Source organism: Macaca nemestrina, chromosome X (assembly GCF_043159975.1).
Source record: "Macaca nemestrina isolate mMacNem1 chromosome X, mMacNem.hap1, whole genome shotgun sequence".
In the NCBI taxonomy this organism is placed as follows: Eukaryota; Metazoa; Chordata; class Mammalia; order Primates; family Cercopithecidae; genus Macaca; species Macaca nemestrina.
Window position 1 is genome coordinate 119,210,091 of NC_092145.1, and position 18,994 is coordinate 119,229,084.

Sequence of the window (18,994 nt, forward strand, 5' to 3'; positions counted from 1 at the left end):
CACAATGGCCCCTCCCGGCCAACCCCCCGACGTGTGCGCGCGCGCCCCCACCCCCCGCGGTGAGGGAACAATGAGACAGTCACGCGCTGATCCAGAGCCGCCGCTGGCGCGCCCTCCCGGGACCCCTGCCCTCCGCAGGAATGCGGGCTACATTTGCCCCTAGCTGCTTCTCGCTGGGCACCCAGCTGCTTAGGGCAGGTGAACACCGGCGTTGCGGGGAGCCTGCGGGTGGCGAACGGCTCTTCTAGGGCCCAAGGGTGTCGGGAATGTTTGTGGTCGGTGCAACCTGGGCTTGCAGGAGGGGCTGCAGCGGGGTTACCGGCCTGGGCTCGGGGTGACCCTCAGGCCGCTGCGGTGTATGAGGAACGGGAGGAACCAGGTTTCTGCCGTCGGAGGAACCTCTTCCCGTGGCCCCCTCCCAGGCAGGCCACCCCAAGTCCCGGCTTCGGTGCCACAGGCCCTTAAATACAAGAAGATGTGTTTACTAGTGGATTCCCGGCTTTGAGCCGGCACACGCACATCCGTGGTTTCTTACGACCGCTTTCCCCTCTCCCTTCTGACCCTCAGCCCGACGGAATTAAATAAAACGCAGTTGTTTCCATCACCCTCCAAAGGGTCTTCTGCTGCCAAGATTCAAATAGTTCGTGCTCATCACATAATTTACCATACACAAAACTTCTCTCCCCAATTTTTAAAATCGAAATGGAAATTCGAACGAGATAGGGAGAGAATATCACACTGTCGGGGGCAAGTGGTTTAACGGCTTTGGGTCTCAATTTCCTCATCTATAAAAGGAGTCTGCTACATTCCATAACCCTGTGAAAGACCCAACTCCTTTTCATAACTAGTATTTTCTAACGCCCCTTTTACCTATACTGAAATAACAAATCATAGGTAATACTATGTAAACCTACAAACACAATTTCAAAAAAATGACCTATTAACAAACGGAAGCAAAATGATTATAATAAAACAACGTATTATAATATGTTAATGCCGCTGCACAGCTACGCTAACTGGTAGGAAGATACCTGCCCAGTAGAGCCACAAATGCGAACTGGAAAGGTGTTTTGATTTCACAACTCGAGTTCCATGTACAGCATTGCTACTAGGAACCTCATTTTCCACAATGTTGAACTATTAATAATGTTTAAATAAAACAGTAACAGTCTTCCTTCCGTTGAAATAGTAGTTGCATTTGTGGAAAATTCAGAATATATGGAAACTGGGCAAAGATACTTTGTGTTCATATGTAAAACAGTGTTAGTTCTAGGCTTAGATGATAATGAACTAGCTTTTCACCGACATCAGTGTCCAGTGGTTCAATTCTTCGCTCTATGGGAATGACCAGCATCACAGAACATCCTAGCATGCCTAGCTCCTGCCCACTAAATGCCAGTAGCCCTCGCCAGTCATTGTGACGACCAGAAATACACAGATTTCTACAATGCCCTTTGGAGAGTCACTAGGTTTAATGATATTAGGGTCCCTTCCTGCCCTGAGATTCGTGGATTCTCATGGAGTATTGGTGAAGGACCTCGGTTTTGTTTCAGTTTCGTTTTCCTATGAACCAGGGTAAACATGAGTCAGGTTCAAAAACTGTGAGTTCCGATAGCTCTTCAAAATGCATATAGCAACAATGGGATGCACTGACTACCCTGGTTCTGGGCTTTGTTTTACTTTTGAGTAGAGCCGAGTACAGGGTACCGCCATGGGAGTACCTAAAAGAATTAAAATATACAGCAGTTCCCTATTTTCAATTAACCCCTGCTCATAGGCATACTCAGTTCAAACCAACAGGGTATTTTGTTAATCAATATGTTATAATTGAAATATCCAATTGGAGAGGAAGCGGGAAAACATACAAAGCTTTGTCTTCAAACACATTCACTCTGAAAAAGAATGATGTGCACACTTGAGGCAGCTAAATAAATGAGCCAACTTTCACAGCACTCCGAATGACTTTTCCATTAAGCAACATTTGCATATTTTCTCCACATGGCACTTATTTGCAAATTTTATTTGAAGTGACCTAAAAAGGGTTAGAAATGGCTGAAACCAGGAAAATTTTTTTTTGCACGCTCCCTTTCTTAATGTTTCCAGGCATTTTAAGTGCCCATATTGAAGCAAATGAACTTCCTGCAACACCGCCCCTTCTCCCGCCGCCCCACTTCCACCCCCATTCCTGGAGGTAGCGCAGTGAACCAGAGCCTAGGAATTGCAACTCCTCTAACTAGCAGTTCAGCTCCCTGCTTACAGGCACCAGGCAACCGTGTTGACAGTGCCCCGGCTTCCTTATCTATAAAGTTGGAATACAAGTAGTCTCTGCCTCCAAGAGTGTTTGTGATTCAAGGACTTGTGCATGAATTGAAAGTGCTTTGCGAGGCAGGGCGTGGTGGATAATGCCTGTAATCCCAGCACTTTGGGAGGCCTAGGCACGCGGGATCACTTGAGTCCACGAGTTCCGGCGTGGTGGCGCGCGCCTGTAATCCCAGCTACTCCGGAGGCTGAGGTGGGAGAATGGCTTGAGCCCAGGAGGTGGAGTTTGCAGTGAGCTGAGATTGCGCCACTGCACGCCAGCCTGGGCGACAGAGTGAAACCCGTCTCAAGAAAAAAAAAAAAACGGGGGGTGGGGAGGAGAGGTAGTGTTTGTTTATTTATTTATTTATTTATTTTAGTGCTTTGCAGGAAGTAAGAGCTTGGTACCGAGTGGCTCTGGATCCACATACACGTGTCTAGCTCCCATCCTTTCAACTCCCCTAGTAGAGTAAGTTGCTCTGGGCACTGGACTCCCACCGTCTCCACTGTTCAAACCTCTATTGTAATTCCGTGTGGTACTGCAGCTGTGTGTGAGCCCACAAAGGACAGGAAGTTTGCCACACCTCTCTATGCAGAATGGAGACTGAGGTAGACTGAAATCACATTATCGCGATGCACATAAATAATGTGCCCAAGTAACCTCAAACCTGGGACAAAGATAATTAGACTATTCCGAAGCTAGAAGAAAAGGAGTTGTAGAAAGGATTCCAAGAGATAGGTACCCTAAAGCCTTTAGTGAATTTCATGATTGCCAGTCATTTTTCTGCAAGGTCCAGGGGAAGGGCCTCCTGGGTCCAGCTGATCCATACTTTTTTTTAGGGTGGATTTGGAATAAAGTTCAAAGACATGGACCTTCACTATAATAAGAAGGATAATTATATGTGTGGAGGTAAATGCAGTTCCCTACTTACTCTCTCTGGTTTGGTGGTTTTGTTTTTTTTTTTTTTGAGATGAAGTCTTGCTCTGTCACCCAGGCTGGAGTGCCATGGCGCGATCTCGGCTCACCACAATCTCCGCCTCCTGGGTTCAAGCAATTCTCCTGCCTCAGCCTCCCGAGTAGCTGGGATTACAGGCATGTGCCACCAGGCCCGGCTAATTTTGTATTTCTAGTAGAGATGGGGTTTCCCTCCATGTTGGTCAGGCTGGTCTGGAACTCCCGATCTCAGGTGATCTGCCCGCCTCGGCCTCCCAAAGTGCTGGGATTACAGGCATGAGCCACCACACCTGGCCTTAGGCAATTATTATACTCCCAAACAGCAGATCCAGCATGGAATCTGCTTACTTTCCACAAAGAAGACAAGATCAAAAACAAAATTGTATCAAAGGGCATCTTTTCTACCACTAAAATTGCTAAAAATATTTTCAAACAGCAAAGCTCAGTGCACTTCTGCCTTTGTTTATGCAAAGTGACCGAAGACTGAAGTCTTGGAAGTACAGTGAAGGGGGTTGGGTCATGTGCCCTCAGGAGGCCAAGCTGCCTCTTAGGCAGTAGGAGCATTTTTAGCAGTCACTCTCTCAGGCCATGCAGAACTTAAAGCCTAGCCATACCTCACAGATAGGGCTGCGGGCTGCATAGCAGTCCTGTGTTGGAATTATATATTTACTTCAAACCAATTTACTCTCCCCTACACCTTCCTACTTACAGATTATTGCTGTTATTGTGCTACAGACCTTTCTTGATGTCTATTAGATTTAATCTTTTTTTTTTTTTGAGATGGAGTTTCGCTCTTGTTGCCCAGGCTGGAATGCAATGGCACGATCTCGGCTCACTGCAACCTCTGCCTCCCAGGTTCAAGCAATTCTCCTGTCTCAGCCTCCCGACTAGCTGGGATTACAGGCATGTAATCCCACACCCGGCTAATTTTGTATTTTTTGTAGAGACGGGATTTCTCCATGTTGGTCAGGCTGGTCTCGAACTCCCGACCTCAGGTGATCCACCTGCCTCAGCCTCCCAAAGTGCTAGGATTATAGGCGTGAGCCACTGCGCCTAGCCTAGATTTAATCATTTTTAAAGCTTTTAAAACTTTTTCAAGGTTTTAACTTTGATTTATTTAATTTTTTTTTTTTTAAGAGACAGGATCGGGGGCTGGGCGCGGTGGCTCAAGCCTGTAATCCCAGCACTTTGGGAGGCCGAGACGGGCGGATCACGAGGTCAAGAGATCGAGACCATCCTGGCGAACACGGTGAAACCCCGTCTCTACTAAATAGTACAAAAAACTAGCTGGGCGAGGTGGCGGGCGCCTGTAGTCCCAGCTACTCGGGAGGCTGAGGCAGGAGAATGGCGTAAACCCGGGAGGCGGAGCTTGCAGTGAGCTGAGATCCGGCCACTGCACTCCAGCCTGGGCGACAGAGCGAGACTCCGTCTCAAAAAAAAAAAAAAAAAAAGAGACAGGATCTCCATCTGCTGTCCAGGCTGGACTGTAGTGCACTTATAGCTCTCTGCAGCCTCAAACTCCTGAGCTAAAGTGATCCTCCAGCCTCAGCCTCCTAAAGTGCTAGGATTACAGGCATGGGCCACCACACTCAGCCCTTTAAAGACATCTTTTTTTTTTTTTTTTTTTTGAGACGGAGTCTCACTCTGTTGCCCAGGCTGGAGTGCAGTGGCGCAATCTCGGCTCACTGCAACCTCCGCCTCCCAGGTTCAAGCGATTCTCCTGCCTCGGCCTCTCGAGTAGCTGGGTCTACAGGCACATGCTACCACACCCAGCTAATTTTTTGTATTTTTTAGTAGAGACGGGGTTTCACTGTGTTAGCCAGGATGGTCTCGATCTCCTGACCTCCTGATCCACCCGCCTTGGCCTCCCAAAGTGCTGGGATTACAGGCATGAGCCACCGCACCTGGCCCAAAGACATCTTGCTATAACTGTCCAACTCAGTGTCCTCTCAAGAAATACAAACTGATTGGCCGGGCAAGGTGGCTCATGCCTGTAATCCCAGCACTTTGGGAGGCCGAGCTGGGTGGATCATAAGGTCAGGAGTTCTAGACCAGCCTGGCCAACACGGTGAAACCCCCATCTCTACTAAAAATACAAAAATTAGCTGGGTGTGGTGGTGGGCTCCTGTAATCCCAGCTACTCAGGAGGCTGAGGCAGGAGAATCGCTTGAACCCGGGAGGCGGAGGTTGCAGTGAGCCAAGATTGTGCCATTGTACTCCAGCCTGGGCGACAGAGCAAGAATCTGCCTCAAAAAAAAAAAAAAGAAAAGAAAAGAAAAAAGAAATACAAACTGAGCACAGTGGCTCATGCCTATAGTCCTAGCTACTTGGGAGGCTGAGGCTGGAGGATGACTTAGCTCAGGAGTTTGAGGATGCAGAGAGCTATAAGTGCACTATAGTCCAGCCTGGACAGCAGATCGAGACCCCATCTCTTAAATAAAGAAAAATTTTTTAAAAAACAAAAAAGAAAGAAAGAAAGAAAGAAAGAAAGAAAGAAGAAAGAAAGAAAGAAAGAAAGAAAGAAAGAAAGAAAGAAAGAAAGAAAGAAAGAAAGAAAGAAAGAGAAAGAAAGAAAAAGAAAAACTGGGCCAGTCATGGTGGCTCACGCCTGTAATCGCAGCTTTGGGAGGCCAAGGTGGGAGGATCCATTGAATCTAGAAGTTTGAGACCAGCGTGGGCAACATAGCAAGCTGCCATCTCTACAAAAAATGAAAAATTAGCCAGGTGTAGTGGCATGCATCTGTAGTCCCAGCTACTCAGGAAGCTAAGGTGGGAGGACTGCTTGAGCTTGGGAGTGCAACACTGCAGTGAGGCGTGATCAGACACAGGGTGAGACCATGTCTCAAAAAAAAAAAAAAAAAAAAAGGCCAGGCGTGGTGGTTCACGCCTGTAATCCTAACACTTTGGGAGACTGAGGCGGGCAGCTCACCTGAGGTCAGGAGTTCAAGACCAGCCTGGCCAACATGGCGAAACCCCATCTCTACTAAAAACACACACACCCAAAAAAAAAAAAAAAAAAAATTAGCTGGGCATGTTGACGGGCGCCTGTAATCCCAGCTACTCGGGAGCCTGAGGCAGGAGAATCGCTTGGACCTGGGGGGCAGAGGTTGCAGTGAGCCGAGATCACACCACTGCACTCCAGCCTGGGCAACAAGAGCGAAATTCCCTCTCAAAAAACAAACAAACAAACAAACAAACAAAATGGATCATTTGTCCTGTAGAACTTTCCAATCTCTCCCCGCAACCTCACCCTTTGTGTGTCTACCAGAGTTTTCTTCTTGAACACAGTCCTATTGTGCCATTTTCCTGCTCGAAAACCTCTGACACCTCCCATGGCATTCAAGGTCATTGCGGACCTAGCACCCATCCAGTCAGGATGGCTCCTGTCCTCCACGGTTCCCCACCCCTCTTGTGCACTTTGCCCCCTTCTGCCACCCCACCCCAAGGCTGCACTTTTTGCTCCTCCACTGGACTTCTCACGATTCTTTGAGCGTGCTCAACATCTCTCCACCTCTGCACCTTTGTTCACCACGTCCCTCCCGGCACCTGTGCTTCCACCTTCTAATCCCTGCGTACACACTCAGCCAATGACGGTTAATTTTAATGTGTCAACTTGGCTAGGCCATGGTACCCAGATATTTGGCCAAATATCAGTCTAGATGTCACTGTAAAGGTATTATTTATTATTCATTATTTTTTATTTTTTGAGACGGAGTCTCGGTCTGTCGCCCAGGCTGGAGTGCAGTGGTGCAATCTTGGCTCACTGCAACCTCCACCTCCCGGGTAGAAGTGATTCTTCTGCCTCAGCCTCCCGAGTAGCTGGGATTACAAGTGTGCACCACCACACCGGCTAATTTTTTTTATTTTTAGTAGAGACGGGGTTTCACCATGTTGGCCAGGCTGGTCTCAAACTCCTGACCTCAGGTGATCCACCCGTCTCAACCTCCCAAAGTGCTGGGATTATGGGCGTAAGCCATCGTGCCCAGCTGTGTAAAGGTATTTTTTAGATGAGACTGATATTTGAATCAGTAGACTGAATAAAGTGGGTTAGCCTCCATATTGCAGGCAGTCCTCATCCAGTCAGTTGATGACTTTAAAACACTGAGGTCTCTCTAGGAAGAGGGAATTCTGCCTCCAGACTCCCTTCAGACTCAAGACTACAACATCAACTTTTCCTTGGGTCTCCAGCCTGTCAGCCAGCTTGTCCTAAAGATTTTGGATTGGCCGGGCGCGGTGGCTCAAGCCTGTAATCCCAGCACTTTGGGAGGCCGAGACGGGCGGATCACGAGGTCGGGAGATCGAGACCATCCTGGCTAACATGGTGAAACCCTGTCTCTACTAAAAAATACAAAAAACTAGCCGGGCGAGGTGGCGGGCGCCTGTAGTCCCAGCTACTGGGGAGGCTGAGGCAGGAGAATGGCGGGAACCCGGGAGGCGGAGCTTGCAGTGAGCTGAGATCCGGCCACTGCACTCCAGCCTGGGCGGCAAAGCGAGACTCCATCTCAAAAAAAAAAAAAAGATTTTGGACTTGCTAACCCCACTGTCATGTAAGCCGATTCCTTAAATACAAACATACTCTCTCTCCCCCCCCCCCCCAATATACACATACCCGTGCATCCTATTGGTTCTGTTTCTCTGGAAGACCTTGACTAATACAGTCTTTCCTGCTCTGCGCTCCCATAACCCTTATTGTATATCCATCTTTGCCTGTTTTGTATGATATGTAATCAGACACAGGTCGGTTTTTTTTTTTTTTTTTTTTTTTTTAGACAGTCTCACTCTGTCACCCAGGCTGGAGTGCAGTGGTGCGATCTTGGCTCACTGCAACCTCTGCCTGCCGGGTTCAAGCAATTCTCCTGCCTCAGCCTCCTGAGTAGCTGGGATTACAGGCCTGCACCACCACGCCCAGCTAATTTTTGTATTCTTGGTAGAGACTGGGTTTCACCATGTTGGCCAGGCAGATCTCAAACTCCTGGACCCTAGTGATCCTCCCACCTTGGCCTCCCAAAGTGCTGAGATCACAGGCATGAGCCACTGTGCCTGGTCCACAGGTCAGTTTCCTCCATAGCTACACATCCACTGAGGGCTGACCATTTCTCCTGGTCTGCACACTCCATGGAATCTCCGTGGTTTGTTTTTTTTTTGTTTTTTTTTTTTTTTTGAGAGACAGGGTCTCACTCTGTCACCCATACTGGAGTTGCAGTGGCATGATCATAGTTCATTGCAGCCTGGAACTCCTGGACTCAAGTGATTCTCCTGCCTCAGTCTCTTCAGTAGCTAGGACCACAGAGGTGTACCACTATGACTGGCTAGGTTTTAAATTTTTTTTTTTTGTAGAAACAGGGTCTCACTGTGTTGCTTAGGCTGGTCTTGAACTCCTGGGCTCAAGCGATCCTCCAATCTCAGCCCTTCAAAATGCTGGGATTATAGGCATGAGCCACCTTGCCTGGCCTCTTAAAGGTCCTGCTCCATCAAGAAAGGAGATGCCCCAAAACACAGGCAGGAGAACTAGAGAAAGGGAGAGCTTGAACAGCATCAAGGGAGAAGGAGCCAACCCAGAAAGGAAACCCATGGCAGGGGTTACCAACGCAGATGCCTCCAGGGCTAGACAGGTCATGTGGGTGGAGGAGGCAGCAGAGAACAGATGAGGGTGGGATGGGGTGATCGGCATGGGTGCCCCATGAAGGGCCAGCCCATTATTTCCCTATGGGAATATAGGCACAGTGATGCCAGCTTTTTCAAGAGAGGCTGGAAATCCAGATTTTTGTGTAAAATGTCCCAGTTTGTAACTGTTGGCAGCTAATTCTGATTATTTCAGTGCACTGTTTGTGTCTAGAAGGCTTCAGGGCTACTGGTACTGTTCTGTTTTTCAGGCCGGGTTGATGGGTACATGAGTGTTTGGTTTTCCTGTATTTTTCTTGCCTTATAGAAATATAAATATCGGCCGGGTGCAGTGGCTCACGCCTGTAATCCCAACACTCTGGGAGGCCAAGGTGGGTGAATCACCTGAGGTCAGGAGTTCAAGACCAGCCTGGCCAACATGGTGAAACCTCGTCTCTACTAAAAATACAAAAATTAACCACGTGTGGTGGTGCATGCCTGTAATCCCAGCTACTCAGGAGACTGAGGTAGGATAATTGCTTGAACCCCAGGGTGGGGGCAGAGGTTGCAGTGAGCCAAGTTTTCACCACTGCGCTCCAGCCTGGGTGAAAAAGCAAAACTCCATCTCAAAAAAAAAAAAAAAAAAAAAAAAGAATATTTTAAATATCATTTCATATGTATTCAAAATTAAATTGAGAACTCTCAAAACCTTTTCTGTGAGTTCAGTTTTGCCGGCAGACCACCCATTTGCATCCCCTGCTGGGTATTAGCTTGTTGCTTTGCAGTACTTGTCGATTAAATGAGGTGTGTGGCTATACACTTTCACTTGAATATTAATCAGTTAAGTGTTACTTTGTGCTGAAAATAGAAAAAGTCAGCAGTGCTGTTTCTTCTACAAGAATTGTTCTGTGAAAGGAAAAATGTTGCAGCTCACCAACTGCCGCCCACTCTTTCCTCTCTGGAATATTTTTGAACCTATCATGTGTTACCTTTCACACAACTTGATATTGAATATAAGAAGAAATATTAATCATTCTGCATAAACCAAAGTCTGACTTCAAACGTACTCATGATTTTGATAAAGTCTGTATGTGTGTATATGAAGGCACAATTTGCATCTCAGAATCTAAGAGACATCTAAATACTGGCACCAAGGATATATAGCTGTCTTTGGTTCCAAAGTTGTCCAGCACATATTTTGGATGAAGTAACTATGAGTCACTTGCAGCCTGGAACAAGTTACTTCACCATTCTGTGCCTCAATTTCCTCACTTACAAGTTTCTAGGCTGGGTGCGGTGGCTCACACCTATAATCGCAGCACTTTGGGAGGCTGAGGTGGGAGGATCACTTGAGCCTGGGAGTTCGAGACCAGTCTGGGCAACAAAGCGAGACCTCATCTCTATAAAAAAAAATAATAAAATAAATAAATAAAATACATTTCTACATATGTGTGATACATTATTTTATCTAGGTGGCAGAAGTAAACCACAGAGGAGGAAAGTACCAAATCAAATCAAATTATTTTACTCATTCAAGAGATGTTTATTGGACGAGTGCGGTGGTTCACGTCTGTAATCCCAGCACTTTGGGAGGCTGAAGCGGGTGGATCACCTGATGTCAGGAGTTCAAGACCAGCCTGGCCGACATGGTGAAACCCCGTCTCTACTAAAACTACAAAAAATATTAGCTGGGTGTGGTGGCATGCACCTGTAATCCCAGGTACTCGGGAGGATAAAACAGGGGAATCGCTTGAACCCGGGAGGTAGAGATAGCAGTGAGCCAAGATCGCGTCGCTGCACTCCAGCCTGGGTGACAGAGTAAGACTCCATCTAAAAAAAAAAAAAAAAAAAAAAAGGATATTTATTGAACACCATGCTAAGTAAGTAAGTAAGGGCTCTGGGGAAGACAAAAAAGTTTAGGACATGGCCTCTACTGTCATGGAATTGGAGAGACAAGACACACGCACAAAATATTATGACACAACATGAGGCAATATGTATTGCCGGCCATCTAGACTGTGAGCTCCTCTACGGTGGGGCCTGCATTATATTCGTCTTTGTAAATGTGGAGCAAATGAATGAATAGTACCAAAAGCACAGTAGCTATTCTAAGGAGGAAGATGCCATCGTGGACTTGAAAGTTCGTGAAGCGGTCCTTCCTGTGACTGACGTCATCGGGAGATTTGCTTTCCTTTTCTCTGAAAGAAGAGGAAATTGAAACTGAGTGGCCCATGATGGAAAGAGGGGAAGTCTAGGGGTACAGGAAGCCCCTGGGTGAAGTCAGAGGCTAACGTGGCCATCGGCCTGACCGTCTTTGTGCTTTCTGTCGTCACTATCATCATCTGCTTCACCTGCTCTTGCTGCTCCCTCTACAAGATGTGCCGCTGACCGCGTCCAGTTGTGACCACCACCATGTCCCCCACTGTGGTGCATGCCCCTTACCTTCAGCCTCCAAGTGTGCCACCTAGCTACCCTGGACTACCAGGGCTACCACCCCATGCCCCCCTCCCCCAGCCAGGAATGCCAGCAGCACCCTACCCAATGCAGTACCCATCACCTTACCTGGCCCAGCCCACGGGCCTGCCGGCCTACCTCGAGACCCTGGCTAGAGGAACAGCCACACCCTACCCCACCAGCCAGCCTCCTTCCAACCCGGCCTACATGGATGCCTCGAAGGCGGCCCCCTGAGCGTGCCCTGGCCTCTCTGGCTGCCACTTGTTCATGTCATGTGTATGTGAGTGGTGTGCAGGCATGGTTCCTTACACCCCGTGTGTGCTGCATGTGTCCTGTCTGTATATGTGGCTTCATCTGATGTCTACTAGGTGGGGAGTGATCCTTGCCAGAGTGGGCTGGGACCAGACTTTGTTCTCTTCCTCACCTGAAATTATGCTTCCTAGAATCTCAAGTCAAACTTGAAGAATGGGGTGGTGGGGGCACCCTGGGAGGTGGCCCCTGAGAGGTGGGGGACTCTCCAGGGCACATCTGGAGTTCTTTTCCAGCTTACCCTAGGGCGACAGAGTGCGGCCTGTCACACTAGGATGGTGCAGCTTTCTGTGAGTATTTTGCAGATGTGTCCTGATTTCAGCAGCATAGCCAGCTGCCACTTGAGGCCATAGCTTGTCCCCAGAGTTGGGGGTACCCTTTGCAGAGCCAGAGACATAATGCAGGTAAAGCTTGGGATCTGACCAAGTTGGGCTTTGATCCTTTGGGCCGATGTCCCATTGCTCCCTGGAGCCTGTGTCATGCCCACTGGGGGTCAGGCAGCCTCCTGAAGCCAGAACACCTCAGGCAGAGCCCTGCTCACCTGAGAGCTGTCTACCTGGACTGTTCCTGTCCCTGCATCCTCCCTGGGACCACCTGGAGGGCCACATCCACACCCAGCCTAGCTGCCCACGGGGAGCTCTCCTGCCCTTGCTGGCCCTGCCCTTCCCACAGGTGAGCAGGGCGGCCTGTCCACCAGCACACTCAAGCCTCTTCCCTGCAGTGTTTTCATTTGATTTTAGCCAAACGTTTTGCCTATTTTCTGGGTTTTCTTGTTTGTTTGTTTCTTTTTTTTTTTTTTGGAGACAGAGTCTGGCTCTGTTGCCCAGGCTAGAGAGAGGGCTATGGCACGATCTCGGCTCACCGCAACCTCTGCTTCCCAGGTTCAGGTGATCCTCCTGCCTCAGTCCCCCTAGTAGCTGGGATTACAGGCACGTGCCACCATGCCTGGCTAATTTTTTTTTTTTTAGTAGAGATGGGGTTCCGCCTTGATTGCCAAGCTGGTCTCGAACTCCTGACCTCAGGTGATCCACCTGCCTTGGCCTCCCAAAGTGCTGGGATTACAGGTGTGTCTTCTGTTTTAAAACATGATAGGTGGCCGGGCGCGGTGGCTCAAGCCTGTAATCCCAGCACTTTGGGAGGCTGAGACAGGTGGATCACGAGGTCAGGAGATCAAGACCATCCTGGCTAACATGGTGAAACCCCGTCTCTACTAAAAAAAAAATACAAAAAACTAGCTGGGCAAGGTGGCGGGCGCCTATAGTCCCAGCTACTTGGGAGGCTGAGGCAGGAGAATGGCGTAAATCCAGGAGGCGGAGCTTGCAGTGAGCTGAGATCTGGCCACTGCACTCCAGCCTGGGCGACAGAGCGAGACTCCGTCTCAAAAAAAAAAAAAAACAAAAACAAAACCATGATAGGTGATATGAGACTGAAACCCCTGGGTTGTGGAGGGAAATTGGCCCGGAGGAGAGGAATAACCTGGCTAATGTGAGAGTTTCTGCTTCCCCTGACACCGGCTTCATGGAATATGCAACTCCTATACCCCAGTCCATCCAGTGTGTTCTGGCAGCAGGGACACCTGGGCCAAGGGGCTGTCTGGACCAAAGGTGTGGTGTGGGGCCCTGGATGGCAGCTCTGGCCCAGACATGAATACCTCGGTGTTCCCCGTCCCTCTGTTACTGTTTCACCAGAGCTGTCTCGTGGAGGGAAAATCGGTAAGACAAGGTCCTAATTAGACATGGGGCTGAAATGCTTTCTCAGGTTTTGAGGCTCAAGTATTTATTGCAATGAAAATTTAAGGGCCAGGCATGGTGGCTCATGCCTGTAATTCCAGCACTTTGGAAGGCCGAGGCAGGAGGATCATATGAGGTCAAGAGTTCGAGACCAGCCTGACCAACATGGTGAAACCCCATCTCTACTAAAAATACAAAAATTAGCCGGACATGGTGGCAGGCGCCTGTAATTCCAGCTACTGGAGGGGCTGAGGAAGGAGAATTGCTTGAACCTGGGAGGCAGAGGTTGCAGTGAACTGAGATCGCACCATTGCACTCCAGCCTGGGCAACAAGAGCAAAATTTCATCTCAAAAAAAAAAAAAAAAAATTTAGTATGGGCACGGTGGCTCACGCCTGTAACCCCTGTCTCTAACTAAAAACACCAAAATTAGCCGGCCGTGGTGGCATGCACCTGTAGTGCCCGCTACTGGGGAGGCTGAGGCAGGAGAATCGCTTGAACCCAGGAGGCAGAGGTTGCATTGCTGGATATCGTACCACTGCACTCCAGCCTGGGCTGCAGAGTGAGACTCCAACTCAAAACAAACAAACAAACAAACAAAAAGAAAGACAAAAATTTAATCAGTCATATATAAGCAAGATCAGGCCTTACACTTAAAAAAATTCTTGGTGGAGAACTGCAGCCTAAAACCAAAGTTTCAATCCCCTTCTTACTGCTGGATCCCTTCCTTCCTCCCAAATGTGTCATTAGACACACTTTTCTAGTTACCTGGGTAGAGAGGATCCTTCTCTACTTGGAATATAGGCCACTGGATAATAAATCTTATCTTGCCTTCCTCAAAGAGTCAGTGCAAAAATGAGACAGCTTGTCATGTGAGGCAAGTCCTTTAAGCTTCTCAGATGAACGTTGCTATATTAGGACCAAGAACTGTTATGCAACAAGACCTATCTACACCTTTCCTTGATACCTGAGCTTCACAGCAAAGATCACTTGTTGAACTAACAGTTGTCATTGTATTTTTGAAAAACGATCACTTCTAGGGGTGCATCCTCCACAAATTTCACAAGATCTCAGTTTGGGGATTAGCCATTTTGGCATTTGGGAAAAGAATCTTGCAGAAAATGAACCAGTGGTAATCATGATGAAAATAATAGCTGGAAATGTTTTTATAGAATATACTATAACCTGTATATAGCAAGAATAACACTAAGATTTCAACTGGTTTATAACTGACAAGCAAGGAGTGGCCTTCCCCACTTCCCTGGCCAGAGCAGGTGCTCTGTCTTGAACTCCCACAGCCTGCTTTCCATCCCTTACCACACTTCCACGGAAGGCATGTGCTCGGAAGTCTCTGTCCCGGCCAGGTGCAGTGGCTCACACCTGCAATCCCACAACTTTGGGAGACCAAGTCAGGCGGATCACCTGAGGTCAGGAGTTCGAGACCAGCCTGGCCAACATGGTGAAACCCCATTTCTACTAAAAATACAAAAATTAGCCAGGTGTGGTGGTGGGGGCCTGTAGTTCCAGCTACTTGGAAGGCTGAGGCAGGAGAATGACTTGAACCTGGGAGACGGAGGTTGCAGTGGGCCGAAATTGTGCCACTGCACTCCAGCCTGTGTGACAGAGTGAGACTCTATCTAAAAAAAAAAAAAAGTCTCTGTCCCCACTAGACTATGAACACTTAAAGGCAACTGTATTATATTAATTTTCAGATCACTAGCACCTGGGACTGAACCTGGAACATAGTAAGTACTCAATAAACGTTGACTGAATGGGTAGATGAAATTTGTACATGCCGTTACTTGGCATGGATTAAAGGGCAAGCCAGGAGATGATAATGATTATTATTATTTTCATAATTTTAATTTTTATTGTTTTGACACAGGGTCTCGCTCTGTCACTCCAGGCTAGAGTGCAGTGGCATGATCGCAGCTCACTGCAGCCTCCAACTCCTGGCCTCAAGCGATCCTTCCACCCCACTCTCCCAAGTAGCTGGGACCACAGGCACATGCCACCACAGATGGCTAATTTTTTTTTTTTTTGTATTTTTGGTAGAGATGGGGTTTTGCCATGTTGCCCAAGCTGGTGTGGAACTCCTGGACTCAAGAAATCTACCTGCCTCAGCCTCCCAAAGTGCTGGGATTACAGGCCTGAGCCACTGAACCCGGCCTGAGATCATTATTATTTTTTAACTTTTAAGGAGAAACCACATCAAAATTAAAAATTACTCTGCCAAAGACCCTGTTAAGAGGATGAAAAGACAAAGACTGGGAGAAAATATTTGCAAATCACATATCTTACAAAGGACTAGTATCTGGAGTATATAAAGAACTCACAAAACTTATCAGTAATATTAGCCAGGCATGGTGGTGCATGCCTGTAATCCCAGCTACTTGGGAGACTGAGGCAGGAGAATCGCTTGAACCCAGGAGACAGAGGTTGCAGTGAGCTGAGATTGCACCATTACACTCCAGCCTGGGCAACAAGAGCAAAACTCTGTTTCAAAAAAAAAAAAAAAACTTATTGGTAATAAACAATCCAGTTAGAAAAAGGGCAAAAGACATGAACAGATGTTTCCCTGAAGAGGATATACAGATGGCAATTAAGCATGTGAAAAGATGCTCACTGTCATTAGTCATCAGGGAAATGCAAATTAAAACCACAATGAGATATCACCACACACCTATCAGAATGGCAAAAATAAAAAATAGTGACATCAAATGCTGGAGACACAGAGAAACTGGGTCACTTGTAGATTGCTGGTGGGAACGTAAAATGGTACAGCCATTCTGGAGATGGTTTGGCAGTTTATTTATTTATTTATTTATTTTTGAGATGGAGACTCACTCTGCCGCCCAGGCTGGAGTGCAGCGGCATGATCTTGGTTCACTGCAACTTCTGCCTCCCAGGTTCAAGCAATTCTCCTGCCTCAGCCTCCCTAGTAGCTGGAATTACAGGCATGTGCCACCACACCTGGCTAATTTTTGTATTTTTAATAGAGGCAGGGTTTCACCATGTTGGCCAGGCTAGTCTCGAACTCCCGACCTCAAGTGGTCTGTCTGCCTCGGCCTCCAAAAGTGCTGGGATTACAGGCATGAGCCACTGCGCCGGGCCTATTTATGTATGTATGTATGTATGTATGTATGTATCTATCTATCTATCTATCTATCTATCTATCTATCTATCTATCTACTGCTGTGTTGCCCAGGCTGCTCTTGAAGTCCTGGCCTAAAGCCATCCTCCTCCCAAAGTGCTAGGATTACAAGCATGAGCCATGGCAGTTCCTTTTAAAACTAAAAACGGGTTTACCATACAACCCAGCACTTGCATTTTTGGCCATTTATACCAGAGAAATGAAAGCTTATTTTTACACAGAAACTTCTACACGAATGCTCACAGCAGCTTTGTGATAGCCAAAGCCTAGAAACTGTCCAAATGTTGCTCAATGGATGAATGGTTAACCAAACTTTGATACAGCCATACCATGGAATACTACTCAGCAGTGAAAAAGAAATGAGCCATTGATACAAACAATAACATGGACAGATCCCCAGGGAATTATGTTGAGTGGGAAAAAAAACAACCTCAAAAGGGTACATGACACATTATTCCATTTATATCACATTCATTGAATAACATAATTCTAGAGATGGAGAACAGTTTAGTGTGGCCTGGGATTAGGGTGGGGGAGGGGGAGGGGAATGGATGTGGCTATGAAGGGACAGCCCGAGGGAGCCTTGTGGTGATGACAGAGTTAAGCACCTTGATGTGGTGCAACCTACATGTGATAAAATTGCATAGGGACACGCACACACACAGAAATGAGCTCCTGTAAAACTGGCAAAATCTGAATAAGTTCTGTGGATTGTACCAATGGCGATTTCCTGGTTTTGATTTTGTACTATAGTTATGCAACTTCCTGTGGATCTATAATTATTTCAAAATTAAAAGTTTAAAAAAGAAACTAGTCAGTATTTGTGACTCGCAACTTTTTTTTTTTTATGCACACTTTCTTTTTTTTTTTTTTTTTTAATTTTGAGACAGAGTCTCACTGTGTTGCCCAGACTGGAGTGCAATGGCGCAATCTTGGCTCACTGCAACCTCTGCCTCCTGGGTTCAAGCAATTCTCCTGCCTCAACTTCCCAAGTATCTGGGATTATAGGTGCCCACCACTGCGCCCAGCTAATTTTTGTATTTTTAAAAGAGACAGGGTTTCACCATGTTGGCCAGGCCGGTCTTGAACTCCTGACCTCAAGTGATCCACCCACCTCGGCCTCCCAAAGTGCTGGGATTACAGGGGTGAGCCACCGTGCCCAGCCCACACTGTCTCTCTCTCTCTCTTTTTTTTTTTTTTTGAGACAGAGTTTTGCTCTTATTACCCAAGCTGGAGTGCAATGGCACGATCTCGGCTCACAGCAACCTCGACCTCCTGGGTTCAAGCGATTCTCCTGCTTCAGCCTCCCGAGTAGCTGGGATTACAGGCATGCGCCACCATGTCAGGCTAATTTTGTATTTTTAGTAGGGAAGAGGTTTCTCCATGTTGGTCAGGCTGGTCTCGAACTCCCGACCTTGGGTGATCTGCTCGCCTCGGCCTCCCAAAGTGCTGGGATTACAGGCATGAGCCACTGCACCTGGCCACACTGTCTCTTTTAAAACTGTTTCTTACGTCATGATGTGTGAGAACTTCACAGCCAATAAACATATGTAGAGCTTCAAATGTGCCTTTAAAGTTTGAATCTTTTGTGATTGTTTCATGGTGGCAATAGTGGGAGCAGATTTCTTTTAAAGGCCCAATACAGGTTCCTTCCCCTTCCTTCCTGAGCATAGAAATCATCATTGCCTTCCTCCTTGGTAAAACTCTTCTGACAAATGTTGGAGTAAAGTGTTTTCTTTTTCTTTTTATTTTATTTTATTTTCTTTCTTTTTTTTTTTTTAAGTCTAGTCAAGTAAAGCAGTGGGAGCGGAGAAGGAACAAAGAAATCTGTAACTAGTTGTGATCAATTAGTTGTAAACACCACTGCACTGGGACCAGCCAGGGGTGAAGTGTTTTCTGAGGATCCTGGAAGATTATTATAGTGTCTAGAAACGTAAACCAGTTGACGTTGTACATGCTAGAACATTCTTTTTTGTTGTTGTTGTTGTTGAGACAAGTCTTGATCTGTCCCCCAGGCTGGAGTGCAGTGGTGCAATCACAGCTCTGTGCAGCCCCAACCTCCTAGACTCAAGCGATCCTCCTGCCTCAGCCTCCAGAGTAGCTAGGACTACAGGCATGAGCCACTGCACCCATGCTAGAGCATCCTTTTTACTGTTTTCCCCAAAGTTTTATTGGCCAATTGTGCTCTTTCATTAACCTATCTTTAATAGCAGGAAAGCCTCCTTACTTGGTAATTAACGATCACAACCTCCTTGTATTCTTTCATTTCTTTTTTTTTTTTTCTTTGAGATAGAGTCTTGCTTTATTGCCCAGGCTGGAGTGCAGTGGTACAATCTCGGCTCACTGCAACATCCATCTCCCAAGTTCAAGCGATTCTCCTGCCTCAGCATCCCTAGTAGCTGGGACCTCAGGTGTGCACCACCACGCTCAGCTAATTTTTGTTGTTGTTGTTGTTTTTGAGACTCACTGTTTCCCAGGCTGGAGTGCAGTGGCG

At 47.2% G+C, this 18,994-nt stretch overlaps 1 pseudogene; it reads left to right on the forward strand.

Annotated features, from left to right (window-relative positions):
• The first annotated feature begins 4 nt into the window (after positions 1–4).
• Positions 5–11,542, forward strand: LOC112423498 (protein shisa-5 pseudogene; annotated as a pseudogene).
• The last annotated feature ends 7,452 nt before the right edge of the window (positions 11,543–18,994 follow it).